Source organism: Homalodisca vitripennis, chromosome 3, assembly GCF_021130785.1.
Source record: "Homalodisca vitripennis isolate AUS2020 chromosome 3, UT_GWSS_2.1, whole genome shotgun sequence".
Lineage (NCBI taxonomy): Eukaryota > Metazoa > Arthropoda > Insecta > Hemiptera > Cicadellidae > Homalodisca > Homalodisca vitripennis.
Genome location: NC_060209.1, coordinates 153,424,824 through 153,440,884, shown reverse-complemented (window position 1 = coordinate 153,440,884; position 16,061 = coordinate 153,424,824).

Genomic DNA, 16,061 nt, shown 5'->3' with positions numbered 1-16,061 from the left:
TACAGTTCTTTTGTACGTTTCATAACAATTCAAATGTGATCTGTTGTAAAAGGTTATGTTGACTAGTGATTTCACAAGAATTATTTTTAACGATCGCGGCAGGGCCGTCCGGGTCAACCACCCCTGTCCGGGTCAAGACGGTTTTACGGTAAGTGTCACAGTACATTCTTGTACGTTTCCTCTCACCACTTCTCTTACTACACACAGCACAGTCTTTATTCTTTCTTGGTGGAAGAAGTTTTGGTATGTATAGCTTCCCGTTTAAACGACCCTCTTCGTCTTCTTGTACTGATGGTCGTCATCTTTTTTTGGGATTTCTTATGTAGGGCCTACCTATTAGTAAATTGATAAGTTTTTTTCTGTAAGTCAATTGTCATATAGGTTGAGAACCAGGAGGTCTAGAAATGTTTTTTAGGATGAAAGAATTCACTACTGAAACCTCCCAACGCCCAAAAGAACACCTTCCTCCACCATTTAACACTTTTTCTAGTAAAGGAGTAAGAAGATATATAATGATCTGCAAGGTCAATACCTCCCATGTGTTCATTATAACGGCAGATTACAGTCGGCTTCTCAACAGTTTCTTCTTTTCCGCTTTTTGTCATTCTCTTAACAGTTTCTGTAGTTGTCGTACAAGGTAGATAACATAAGCACAGGCCGCTTATCTCTCCATTCCAACACATTATGAAGGATCTTCAGTAGTTTGATTCTTCCTAAAGGATAAAATATCTCCCTTTTTTAATTTAGGTTTACTTTTTATTTCCATAGGGACACCCACTCTACTTCTCATTATTGTACCTGTTAGATGCACTAACTTTTTGTACAGTTCTCTCCCAAGTTCTACACTGGTGTAGTATCTATCGATAAATATATGGAATCCTTTAACAGTTCCATATGCATTTTCGAGTTTGTTTAGTAGGGACAAAACAACTTTTGTTGTAACCAATAAATCTTCCCAGTTAATATTACTTGTGGTTTGAGACCCCATATATGGTTCGAGGGCACACACATAACCATTTGAACTATCTGATAATACAAATACTTTAATGCCCCATTTTGTCGGCTTATCCTTATTGTATACTTTAAATACTACACAACCTTTGAATCCAATGGTACTTTCATCCACACTGATGTATTTAGAGGGAGTGTAATATTGCTGAAATTTGGTCTCCAGAAAGCAAAGAAATCTTTTTACTTTGCCAGAACGGGTCAGTGTTCCTAAAATAGGACCTGTTGTGGATGGTGGGCTTATATGTAAGGACCAAAAGTTTGGAAAAATCTTTGCTTAGAAAATACTGCTTTAAAGGAAGGCTGGTAGTCTAACCAGTTGACTGAAAAATAGTGTTCCATTGATGGTTTAGGATTTATGCTAATGTTCAGAATAACACCGATAAATGCCTTTAGTTCTGGAATTGTCATGTCTACCCATGACCGCCAGGACGAATGTTGTGTAAGTTGTGTGTTCATCTGTATCTTCTCCTTTGCATAACGGTTAGTTTCATTTACAATCTCACTGAGAAGCTGATCTGTAAAAAATAACTGGAAAAACTTCAATTCAGAATCTCTATTAAAATTGGGTGGGCAATTAAATCCACAACTGTCCTTTAGTTCGTGATCAAACTCGGGAAAATGTACATCAGATTTGCTACATTTCCGCCATTTTATTGAAGTATCAACATCACTGTCAGAGTTATCACTCTCACTTTCCTCTTCAAACTCAACATCATCTACGTCAATTTCATGGTCACTATCTAGCATAGCACCTGATTGTTCTGCAAAATTACCATCCGCAGATGTGGATGGTTGCACAACGTCTTCTGATTCCGAATCACTAAAAACATCAGTATCCAAAATATTCCTGATATCGTCTGATCTAAGTTCATCAGCCATTATAATATAACACTAAACACTATCACAATTAAAACTTACCATAAAAAAACTGTAGACTATTATATTAAATCAATGAACAAATGGTACAACAGAGGAAACACTGGTACTGCTCACCACCACACAAACTGAGGATAACTACAACTGATGTGAGACATTTCCGCCTTGTCATCGGATGTGATAGATGTTATCTTTGTTTACTATTCGTGTAACAGATAAGCTACGTAGGATGGGACTGAGCTGTAGAACAATCGAGATGTTGCGTCATCTCCCCTTTCAATGTCTGACATAGAGATAACAATATCAGTTAGCAAGTCTAAAAATAAAGGTTGACCTAAACATGATATGCAATTCGCTTACAAACGTGATATAAAGAATTGCATTTAATTCAACTAAAAAATTTACTACTGGTTATTGAAAATATTGCATTTTATTCACTGGTTATTTCTAATTCTGAAAACTTGATTTGGTACTATATAGATACACTACAAAAAATCATAGAAAATGAAATATGACATAATACGTGCTGCCTGCAATGCAGGCCATTGGAGAGTTCAAGCAAATTAGTATCTGCCTGCACTGCAGGCCATTGGAGCGCAAGGACGAAAAAATTATTTATGCCGCCGGAGCTAGTTTGAGTATGGCTCTGGCCTGCATTGCAGGCCACTGGAGTGCTGGGACATTCTATAAAATCATTCTATGAAATCCATTGGAGCACTAAGGGTTAAAAGTCTCCAAAAAATCATCATCGGGTAGAACCACAAAGTTACTGTACTTTATGAGGCCGTACAATTGTTCATTGTCCTTCATCACATGAAATACAAGTTGTAGCTTTGTGTGGCCACAAATAGGATGGAAGTAATGTTTACAATACGCTGTTGTCATTCGATTTAGGTTAGAGGACAATAGAAACAGACTTTCCTTGTACCTGGAGGTGGGGCAGGGCCGGGATTGTCAGGGATTCCCAGAACTCCACAAATCATCTTGCTCAGTCCTCATCTAAGGCTCGTTATCTGGACGTTCTGCATGTGAGGTCTACAAAGGTCCATAAACAGTTTTTTCATGAAGGTTCTTCTATTGACAGGTTGATTTCTTTTCTTTCCAGATTGTGCAATATATCACATAGGAATTTACAAAAATAATGTTCAATATGCCAAAGAACATAGCTAATGGGCCAGAATTGAGTCTTCCTACAGCGTGACATGTTGTTGCACAATAATTGTGCAACAATGTCTTATTGTTGGTCTTAGACCAATTATTGGTCTAAGACATGGACTCTACAGATGGAAAATGCTGTTATTTTTCAATACAGTAACCTATTACCAAAATAACATGGTTAGTGGTATTACGTTCTAGTAACCTGCTACCAGCCGACCAACGCTCAGTATTAGCATCATGCTGTAACTGAACTAACGTTATTAAGTTGCAAGTATAAGTCAGACTAAATCTACATGTGTGGGGAAATATAGACAAATTATATGAAAATAAAACTAACTCGGTTAAATGTAATTGTAGACCACTTTCACTTTGAAATATACTACTTATCAACTGGATTTTAAATTTTTCACTGCACAACACAATTATTGTTTAATATACAATCAGAGCTGGCCTCCCCTTCTTCCGGGATGACTTTGAGATGTAGTGCCCTAATTCTTCCTCATGGATCTCGATAGGAGGCGGCCCCTACTCCCTAACCTTACCCATCCTGAATATCCTATCACTCCGGAAGTAGCGCAAAGGTTCTTACAGGACTAAGTGCAATTTATAAGCTTCTTGTCCTAAGAGAACAAAAAAAAAAATTAATACTCAACAATCTAAAGAACACTTTTTTTTGGGAAATCTCATTGTATAGGCGTATTCCGTTGATTTCAAAATAACGATTTGACACTGGGTGTGGTGGCTCCTTGATCTTGCACATTATATTTCCATGATGAAGTGTTTGGATATCTCGCCTTGATGGGCAAATGAATCTTTGACAGACTCTAGCCATGAAGGAGACCGCTATGTCTTGCTCCGATTTCTTTTCAACGATTCCTGTAAAATAATTAACTTGTAATGTACAATTGTTACAAAATTTGCCTTAATATTAATATAGGCATGTAATTTCTTTTTAGAAGTTCTGAATTCCTGTAACCTCTGAGGCTAGATATCAATCATCAATTAAGTAAGTAATTTATTTAAAAATATTAAACACTATTTAAAATAAACAATCATTACCTGGATACAATTGGCTGTCATATATCACTGCAAGCCATGACCCCACTGCTATCTCTTCATCACCATTTGGTAGTATAGTAGGTGTACAAATTTCCTCATCAAATTCATTCGAAGAATAGACATCCTCATAACATAGGCGGGGCTGCCTTGAGAGGTCTTCTTCCACTTTGGAAATATTGTATTTTCTCATTAATGATTTTGCAGTCCTTGCAACAAGTATACTTGTAGAGTCATACGGCATAAAGTAATGGCATTGCCGAATTTCAGGAATTGACTTTATGTCTGCCCATTTTTTCTCCATTTCCTGTGCAAGATGTTGTACATCTTCTTCAGACACAAAGAAAATATGTGTCCTTTTTATTTCTTCTTTGGCGGATTCATAAAACTCAAAAGGATTTGAGATTATTCTTTCTTGACCTGATTTTGATCTATACTCGGTGCTTTATGGCTCTCCCTATCGCATCAACAGAGCCTTTTCCATGTGAAGTTGGGAAAAACAACCAGTCAAAATCAATTTTAAAATCATTTTGCAGTGAACACAATAGTGAAGCTGTGTATTTGTTTTTAAATTGAGAAGAGGGACCATCAGAGAAGATTGAGAGTTTTTCTACATTAGGGAACCTCTTTAGAATGTCTTCAACTAGTTTATACAGAAAAGCTTTAATGCTTAGTTTTTGATGTGATAGGTCATCACTCACAATGGTGTATGAAGTTGTTGCAGTACCAGTCCAAACACAAGCTGTAAATAAGGTTACCTGTTGATGAGACCAATGTGCAGACTGGATCTCATCCTGTGAAATGAGAGAAAAGTTTTCTGCAAAATCAATCTGCAGAATTCCTAACTTTGGATCATTTTCGAGTTTCCTTGTTTAAAATTCTTCTGATTGCACATTTTTAACATATCAATGAACTCTAAATGTAGGCAATTGTTTTTTTATTTCACATATTACATCCTTAACAGTACCGCTATGTTCAACTTGTTTCGGCCTATTTTCAATGTCTATCCATTGTTTCCAGACTATTTCTTTTCCCCTTCATCATAATCATCACATGTTAACACATGTTCAAGTTCATTTTCAGCCACACTTTTGCACTGGGAACAAGTTCCTAACATAGTTTTCTTGGTTTAAGCTGCAAACCAGTTTTCTCAATAATTCTTTACCATTAGGTACAAGATCCTTGTTGAGTATTTTATTGCTATGCAAAGATTCTAACAGGTAGTTAAAATTTCCATGATATTTACAACACATACTGTATGTGGTGTATCACTAACTAAAAGGACATATCTGTACCTCAGAACTATATGGGCCTAAGTCACATTTAGTAGATTTTACAGGAGAGCATAAAAACTACGAACAGTTGTGTTTATTCTTTATTATAAAATTATGAACTGTGTTTAGTTTCTACTTCACAAGTTAACTTACTTATGTTTATAGAAGCATTAAACTGCTTTAGTATTTTTATGTAATTATTTTTTTGTTACATTAAAAATGGACTTACGATATTTTGGCTCTAATCAAAAACATATGTTATATTGCTACTTGGACTTAAGCAACCAAATTAAGTGTATCCATTAGCAACCAATATACATGGTTTAGTCAATAAAAACACTATTACAATGCTAATAAAATATATTATCTAACAATGTTGTAATGGCATCTGGAAAGTTGTTTTTTCTAAAATCAAAAACATTTGTTTTAATGCTATTTGGACTTAAGCATTGTATTTCCATTAGCAACTAATACATTGTTTCGTCAATAAAACACTATTACACTGCTTATAAAAACTATAAATATAAGGTAAGAATTAATCTAATAATGTTGAACTGATATCTGGAAAGTCATTTTCACTAGCCCCATGTGGAAGGTTCTCAAAGTAAGCCTTGTATTCTTCAGGGACCCACTGGAGGATTGTCATTAAATCTCTGAATTTTTCATTACTTATTTTCCTCTTCTCAGATCTTAGTTTCGGAACTGATTCAGGCATGATTGTTTCTTTTCTCTTATTTCTTCTCAAATCCACACTTTTAAAATCAACATCATCAAAGCTTGTTTTATAGTACAGTATACCAAGTTCTTCTCTTCGAACCTGTAACCAAACTGTGTTGGAAATGAGGAAAGGTTCTCCAATAGTATTTTTTTTCCTGTTTATTAATGGTCCATCTTTATTAGTAAGCGAAAGAAAATCAAGAAAGTGTTCAAGAGACATTTTCTTTACAACGAATGGGTTTTTATTGCTACAAGATGCGATGAAGTTCGCCCAATCATTAGTAGTAAATATTGTGTTAGTTTTAAGATGCTTTTTTGCTCTTTCTATTAATCCATGTTTACCATCTACCTCCATATGTGTATGCCCAGCTAATAAAAATTTGTGGTTTATTTCATTAATGTTAGGTAGAGTTTTCAAAATCCAAATGTACATAAAAATCATATTAATATTTCTATTTTGACCGCTGCAGTTATCGGTCCAAACAGTCAGAGTGTCAATGCTGCTTTTATTGAGCTCTTCATTTGCCCAGGTAAACAAACAAGAAGCCATCTCACTTCCACCTCTACCTGCAGTGGTCTCATTCCAAATCATGCACCACGTTTTCTTTCCACTACTGTCGTCAATGGTGTAGTTTAGAGTCCAGAGCTTTCTCAAGTAGAAGCTTTGACAGTTTGTGAGAGCTGGAGTAGGAAGACACTTCTGTAGGTCTGCCATAACAACAACTTTAAATTTTTCATTTCCTTGTCCCAAAAGCTTATCTTCTTTTTTCAAATGGTATCTACGTGCTGCTTCATCTAGATGCTTCTGCTTTTCTGCTTGAAGGTTTTCTTTTTGCTCACCGTTTGCATTCTTTAATTGGCAATCAATTCTGTCACAAAAATCACATGTGTCATTGTCTGGCAAATGAAATGACAAATTGTATTCTCTATTGAAAATTTCTGAAAATAACCATTTCTTTTCGGGTTTGATATTTTTTTTCTTTACATTCATTTTCATACATGGTATACATTATGGAAATGTTTAAATCATTACCCAAGTATTTTTTGTTTGTCCTTTCCCTACTATAGTGACTTTCATATGCTGGATATTTTGATATGTGGTTTCTTATGATATCCTTTGCTGTCTCTGGTATTTTGTTTCCTGGTACATGTTTGCCACGATGGTCTGGTTCAACCATACCAGTACTTTGGGTTTTTAAGAGAGCAAACTTAACAAATGTTTCTGATATTACTAGTGTGTTCAAGAAAAATTGTTTGCAAACTTTTTCAAAATTGTTATCCCATTTGAGAAAATAAGTATGGCTGTTTTTTCTACTATTTCTAGAACCATCTCTTTGTCGTGACCTGGCTATTGGCTTGGTTGTAATACAAGAAACTATATACTGGCGTTTAGAACTTAAGTTTCTTTCACTATTATAATAGTCAGAATGAATGTGTACTCTTTGTGCATGACTTATGCGCTGAGAGCATTTCAAGCGACAAGTAGTTTTACAAGGAGGTCTTAAAGTTCTTTCTTTTACAATATCTCCTTTAGAGTTGACATGCTCTTTTCCAGAAATTCGTCCCTGCTTTCTAATGTTTTTTTTCCACTTTTTTTCATTCCTTATTCTTTTTCTTCCTTTATTTTTAGGTTGAGTAACTATCGGTAACTCGCTCTCCGTGTCATCTGAATCGGTGTATGGTACCAGAGGTATTATATTATTATTATTTGCTGTAGTATTTGTACTTACAGATTGACTTTGTACTTGTTCTAAATCGTTACTTAAAGTTGAATCACTCTCTGAACCTGAAGGTGGAGTGTATGTTGGATCATCGATGTCATTCTCAAATAGGTCGCTCACAGAAGATAGCGCATCATCTAAATCTTCCAGTGTTGTCGATGCTCCAGATTCTTGTTCCATGTTTGTCACTTGTGTTATCGTCTCTAGCTCCCATTCATTTGACTCTGAAAAATAAATTGTTAAGATATTTTGAATATTTAATTTTATTTAAGTGTTTTGCTTTTAATAACATAGAGCTTTCTTTCCTACAAGTGTTCCCAGCCTTCAAGAAATAGAGAAATTCACTCGGTTTTGTCCAATTTATTTTAATTTTTAAATTGATGTTCCGCCAAAACATTGATTAGTTCATTATATAGATAGCCTACACAAAGAATGTGGATATAAAAAATATTATATCGTTAAAGTGGATTTCTATTGAATTTTTATCATGTTTTTGGTAATTATGTGTAATTTACTCGTCACTCACGAAGTTTTTTCATATTGAAGTATAATTTTCTGTTAAACATGTAGAATGTTAAATTAGGTAGAATAACAAGTCGGAAAGACAAAGAACCCCTAAGAATATAACTATTATCGTATGAAATTAATGCTCTCTGTCCCTACCGACTACAGCATTTACAGTCTAATGACAATGTACTAGGTCTAGGCCCAGCTTAACACGATTGAAATGGAACCTAAATTATTGCTAGGGTAGGCTAAAGCCCCCGAGTAAATACCTGCTACAATATGGTTAAATGGTTAAACATAACAGTAATTTACACAAAAAAGATTTTTATAACAACCATAAATTTACTGAAATTTATTTAAACTGAGCCTAGAGTATTATGTACCTACTAATCTCACCTGGTTCTACTGGAGTTGAAATGAAATTAAGAAGATGTACGTCTTTACTAGTTTCTCTTTCAACTTGGATATTTTCACTTTCATGCATGTTAAAATTCCATTGGGTTGAGTCATTGTCAGGTAAAACGAGGATGGATGTGCAATCTGGATTCAATACCTAGAAATAAAATTGAAAATCAAACATACACTTAGGCCTACTTCTCCTATTGGCACAACAATGTTCTAAACCTAGGCTAATAATAATAATAATAATAAAAATTGTTCCTTGAGGTCTGAGTATAAAATTCGAATTTTACTTTAAGTTTTACATATTGTTAGCTTGTAAACATATTTAAAAAATACTTACTTTTAATTCGGTTTAAAGTCGGTGAAGGAGTGGAATTTCTTCGTGGAACTTCTACTGATTGATTGCTAGGACAATCATTAGTTTCAGATTATCTTCAGTGAACGTATTAAGGTTTTTCAATTTGGAAAGTATAAACTTTCCCCTACTTTCCATATTAATACCAAAACGTTTTGTTAAAAGTAGAATAAAACTTTGATTAGTACAGCTCAGTCCTAACCTCAATAATCTCTCTAATAGCAGGCAGCAGCAATATCAACAGTATTATTGACAGTCATCAGCTGTTCAGAAAACAGGACTTGAGACTAAATGAGTATAGTGGCTAGGGCCAGACAATGGCAAGTCCATTTTGTGGACTTAGGTTTTTGCTGAAATGCTCAATGTTCAGAACCATAACATCATAGGTGGAGTTAAGTTTGTCTGGTTCTGATATACCTCAGGACTTAGACTCATATAACCTTTGATAAATCATAAAAATAGAATTTTTAGCGGAGTTACGATGGTATGGCTGGATGTAAAATGAAATTTTAAGAACATACGTGCAATAACCTAAAAAATAAGAAATTTTGGACTTAGGCTCATATGGTTCTGAGGTACAGATATTTAGGTTGCAGTTCATAAAATGTGGTCTTTGTCACTTGATGCATGCCTGTTTCTTTAATGAACTGTTGGTAGGCTTTTTACGGACATGACAAGAAACCTTTTTTGCACAGTAATTCTTTTATTTGTTACAGTATCCTTTATTGACTTTGTATCCCTTTTTCCAGGAGCTTGGTAGCTTATATCATCTCTAGTAAAAAATCCTTGACAGTTTGCTGTACAGCATTGGAAAGTTTACTTTTATATTTATGAGAGTTTTTTGTGGATATCAAATTTGGGTATTCTAAAATCAGTTTTCTGACTACAGTGCGCTTCTTGGAGGGACTCTCTGGTAACATTTTCTTAATCCTTTTCACAGCCTTTCCTAAGCTCTGAGGTCTTTTATATGAGCCAAGTTCTGAAGAGCCTACATTAGGACAATTCACCCAATTTAGCTAACCTTTTCCGCTCTCTTTGTTTTCGTTTCCTTAAAGTTTCTGATTTTCTTATATATTTTCTAAGATATCTGGCCTATCTTTAAGAAGATCTCTCTCTTAGCTCTTATGGCTGTAATATGTTGCCTCTCCTTTTCCCGGTGTGCAGCAAGTCGCTGAGGATCCAATTGTAACTTTTCAAAATATCTTTTCTTTCTTTGTTTTCCATTTTCTGAAAAGATAAATACATATTAATGGTTTAGCTCTAGGTTAAAATGATTTAGGGCCATAAGGCTCTTGTTGAAATTTGGCTGTAAAACATTTAAACAGACATTTAATGTGACTTTTGGAACCACAATACAAATGTCCCGTACGGAACTACAGTTTCATATATAAATACTGAGTTTGAAAGACTATTGATTGTACAAGTGTATTAATGACTTCAATTACCTAACTTTTGGAGGGTTTGATGAATTTGTCTTGGTTATTTTTCTCAGGAAGTTAACTTTTCCAACTTTTTGGTTCCGTACGGGACACCAGTGATCACTTTTGAAGTTGATATATCTGTAACAGCTCTGAACTCACAAAGAAGTAAACATGGTGTTTGTTTTTGAGATTATGTTAATGTAAAAAACCAAACAGATGAGATTTTTTTTTTTTTTTTTTTTACTTTAATTTATTTACAATCTGTTTATATACAACAAACAATAAGTAAATTTGATGATAAATCTTAAGGACATGGTTAATCAAAGTTCATTAACCTTAATTAACATAAACATTTAAGAGATTGTTCATCTTTAAAATCGATCAGCTAAGTTTAAGAAATCATGTCTTTTTAGTCGAAATTGATGGTCACTGTTGTCCAGCAGATTAATAGCCAAGTAGTTAGGATGAGAGTTTAATTTGTTTTGATACTTGATGCAGAGCTTTGGAATTTCTTCAGTAACAAAAGGGATATTCGTGTCTCTGTGAATGACTTCATTACGAACATACCATGGGGCCTGTAATATCTTTCGGAGAACTTTAGATTGGAAACGCTGTATAATTTCAATATTTGATGTAGAAGCAACTCCCCACAGTTGAATTCCGTACGTCCAGATGGGCTTTAGAACAGTCTTGTACAACAACAGTTTGCTTTCTATTGATAAATGGGATTTGTTCCCAAAAAGCCAATTTAGTTTTGAAAATTTTGAATTTAATTGGAGCCTTTTGTTCCATATGTGTGGTTTCCAAGTCAGCTTCCTATCGAGATGTACACCCAGATACTTAGCTTCATTTCTTTGAGGAATTTGAATGTTGTTTAAAAACACTGGTGGACAGGTGTCATGTTTCAACGTAAATGTGACGTGAACAGATTTAGTTTCATTCACTTTAATTCTCCAAGTTTTAAGCCAAACTGTGATAGAATTTAAGTTAGTTTGTAGAATTTGTGACGCTACAACATGGTTGGAGTGGGATGCCAGTACGGCAGTGTCATCGGCGAATGTTGCTGTCAAAGAATTTTGATTAGTTGGAATGTCTGCAGTGAAAATTAAGTACAGCACTGGTCCTAGTACACTTCCCTGAGGTACACCAGAGTTTATTTCATTCAGATCTGAAAGACAATCATCAAACTTGAGATTTGACAAAAAATAAAGAAGAACATCAGGTGTGCAACTTGAGGACTTTTAAAGGCTTTGTACACAGTACCAGCTTGTCCAACTTTGATACTAAAAACCTAAATTAACAAGAAGATTTTTCATTTACCCTTTTGATTTTGTTAATTTAGAATGTTTAAATGCCTTATCTAACAAAATATTATAGTATAATTTTATTTTTTTTCCACTTGGACTCATTATTTCTGGAATGGCTGAAAACTTAACTAACTTACTACAATGTAATATTTATATTAGTAGACTACTTTTAAATAGGCTACTTATAATAATTAATGATACATGAGAACGAACAATTGAATGATAATAAGTTAGGTTTGTTTTAATTTTTTCCAGAAACAAGTTATGTTTCTTATTTGCAAAATATATTTGATTTATTTATCATTATTTATTTCAATCTGATATTTTATTCCCACCCGTACAATCCAGCTCACTCCACTATGTTATTGGTTTCTCAGTAATGTAAACCAGACAAGCGTTACCATAACCTGATCCTATCTTCATTGCTTGCATGGTAATAGCCTCGGCTGTTTCTCAGCAACGAGTTTACTGAGTAACCTAATACTAGAAAGACGTTATGAGAACACCAAATCATTCAGCCCCCTGTTACTAAAATAACAGGGTGTTAATGTTAACACGTTATCCTGGTAATAGGTTACCACTGAATAGCGATGTTACCGACACTAATACATTATATACCACCCATCTTTAATTGACTCCACCTTTTGTTTCATTGTATGTGTGAATTATATCTGGGTTATGTGTTTCTTTGTTGAGATGCAGATACCTTCATGCATGGTTGAGAGGAGAACAACTTTGTTCTTTTTTGGTTTGTATGAGTCAATTATTTTTTCCCTATCGAACAAAAATAACGAAGTGTTCACAGGTCTTTCTTTTTTGTTCAACAGTTCAAAAGGAACACCTTTTCTATTTGAACGTATGGAACCGACTTAAGTCAAGTTATATGGATCTATTAGCAAATCTTCAGCCAGGCTGACACTAGTGAACCAATTGTCCACAGTGACACTTCTGTTTGTACCATGAATCGGTCTAGTAATTTCTTTTACAAAGAATTCTGCAAGTGGTTGCCCTCCGGTTTGAGTGTTTTTTTACCAACATATGGAATTCCATTGTAGTTAGTGGTTGTATCACAGGCAATAACTATTTTTATTCCCTACTTGGAAGGTTTGTTTGGGATGTACATTCTAAAGGGACATTTTCCCCCGAATCCCAATAGCTGCTCGTCAATAGTTACGTACGAGCCTGTTTTTTCTTCGTCTTACAGTTTAGAACAAAATCATCCTGTAACCCTCTGTTGTCGAAACGAAGACAGTTCAAAATTAACTCAGAACGTTCACTATTCATAAAACACTCGTTCGACAACCACGCCATTCATTATCAAAGAGTTCTCTTGTTGTTAAGTGGTTATCTTTCATGCTGCAGAGTTTGCTAAAGCATCATTCCACATCAAATCATCCACAAAAAATTAAAATTGTCACCAACCATCTCAGATTTTGATGAAATTCGGAGGTTATGATCTTCCTATTAACATACAAAAACATTTTAAGTTCCAACTCTTTATCTCAAACGGTTATTGTTTTATAGCATTTTAAAACTGAAAAAATTGATGTTTTTGCTCTCCCTGAGACTTAAAACAGTGAATACTGTCTGGTCAAATATAATTTGTATCTTAGGCATTTCTTGTTTAAAACTGTTAAAAAAATCAGTATTGTTAAATTAACTATGATGATTATAGAAAATTTTACTCTATTACATTACTCTTATCTTCATTCAATTGAAAAATAAAAAAATATTTGTTGATATATATTCTGCATTTTTTTAGGTGAAAATGGTATTTTTTTAAAACATCTCCTAAAGGCAGAATGATAATCAAGTCAATTTTTAAAAAGTGATCTACACAAAATGATCTATCTGAAAAACCAGTGAAACTTTCTTGGTTTCTTTATTACTTTATTTTATAAAATTAGTTTGAAGTATTTTTCCTAGCCTATTGAAAAATGTACTGTTTAGCATAAGATTTCAAGTATGCTCTTTGTTGAACTAAAATAAATAAATTTTAAAGTACACACTTACTTGATACTTGTAGTTCCGCAGGAGTTGGCCCAGTAGTGGGCTTCTGCAGGTCAAACTGCCCCAAGGAAGGGTCAGGATTGGTTTAATTTGGTTGGGAGCTTGAACAATGCGTAAAATAATCCTCCAAAAGCAGTTTAGAACTAAAAAGTTCTTGAGCTCGGTCTAGAATCTTTTTACACAGTTTAAATTTTTAAATAAATAGGCAGAGCTTAAAAATTTTTTCTGCCAGCAAAATACTCAAAAAGAGTAAGATTTTGTGATTTGATGTACACTGCACATTCATAAATGTACATACATGGAACAGTCTGTATTTGCTTAAAGCAATAAATAATACATTTCTACAGTGAGTTTGGGGCGGTACACCCAACATAGCTCTGATTGCCTTTTTTACAAAGTGAAAATTTGTTTGACGTTTTTTGTTTTCCCTCCACAGAGGATGATTGAATAGGCGATGTGTAACCCAAGAAGGCAGTGGTAAACTGTTTTTACCAGATCTTGATTGTTTAGCCTCCAAAGACACCTTAGAGACAAAAGTGCCCTTAGACATTTTTCCTGTGACTTTCCAACTGCCTACCCCAGTCCATATCATCGTCCAATACCACCCTCAACAGCTCAGCCAAATCAGAGATATCCACTTCCGTGTCACCAATGAACATGATGGAGTTCCAAAGTTTTTTTGAAATTTTCATATGTTTTGTTTGAATGCAAATGCATTTTGTTTTCTCTGGGTTCAATTTCAGGCTGTTTTTGAAAAAAAAAAAACTGGGCTAATTCGTTGGTTTTGTGAAATAGTTGTAATTCTAGAGTTCCACAGTCCCTACTTTTGGTGACCAGAGTGGTATCATCCGCAAACATAAAAAGATTGGGATGTGATTTGAGATATCGTTAATATAAATAAAAAAGAGAAGAGGACCCAGAATTGTTCCCTGTGCTGGTTTTGACTGGACGGATTTAATTTTGGATTTAGTTTTGTGCATAATTTCGACTGTTTGATACCTGTTTGACAAGTATGAAATAAGCCAGTCCATGGCCAAATTTTGAATGCCCAGGGCCGAAAGTTTGCCAATAAGAATGTCGGCATTGACACAGTCAAAGGCTTTTGAGAGATCTGCAAAACATGCCTTAATAGTCTCCCCCGCCTCTGCTGCTCCATGCACACATTCACAAAATCAATCAGAGCCAGTTTGGTTGGTTGGATATTCTGAAACCATTCTGTCTTTCCACTAGAAGTTTATTTGCTTCAAGATAGTCGATCAGTTGGTTACAGATAGTTTTTTGAGTGCATTTTGAGACCACTGGTAGGAGTGATATTGGACGATAGTTACACACGTCCATAACATCCCCCTCTTAAAAAGAGGCTTAACTCTGGCAATTTTGCAGGAATTTGGGAAGGTGCAGCTACTAATTGACTTGTTGACAAGATCTACCAGTGGTCGAGTTTTTCCTCCCGACAGAATTTGAGGACCTTCATTCAAAGGTTATCAATCCCAGAAGAAGTCTTTGGACTGAAATTAACAAAGAGTTTCTGTATTGATTTTTCATCAATCAATTTAAAGCTGTCCAATGTGATGCTATCTTCAACTTGTGTATAAACATGATTCACCTGACTGATTTTAAGTTCATCCTTAATTTTGTTTGCAATGTTAATAAACAATGTATTGAAGTGCTCACTTATTTGAATAGGATTATTTATTTTTCCACTGTCATTTTTTATTTTTATGTTTTCAAATTGTTTTATGGTGTTTTCTCTAAAGTTATTCACTATATTCCAAGATTCATTTATCCTATTGTTATAATACCAAGTATTTTCTGCCTTCAATTTTTCCCTGTACGTTTTTAGAGCTGTTGTGTATCTCATTTTATTTTCCTCAGACATGGTGCTTTTCCACAAGCTGTAGCAATCAGTCATTTAATTTTTCAATCTTATTATATCATTGTTTATCCACTTTATTTTTGTATTTTCTCTCAATGATTTCTTTTATTGGACAGGAGATGTTGTAGTAATACAAAAAAGTGTGAACATGATTCATACTTTTTGTTTACATCTGTCTTCCTGTCAAAATCAGTCCAACTTTCCCTTTTTAGTCTGGCTTTTAGTTCCAATAAATTGTTTTGATCAAGCTTCCTAATAGTCTAAAAAATTTCTTTTATGGTTAACATCCATTTTTAAAACAATTGTGTTATGGTCAGATATTAATGGTTCAATAACAGTACATTTGCAGCTATTGAGGTCAGTGATAAAA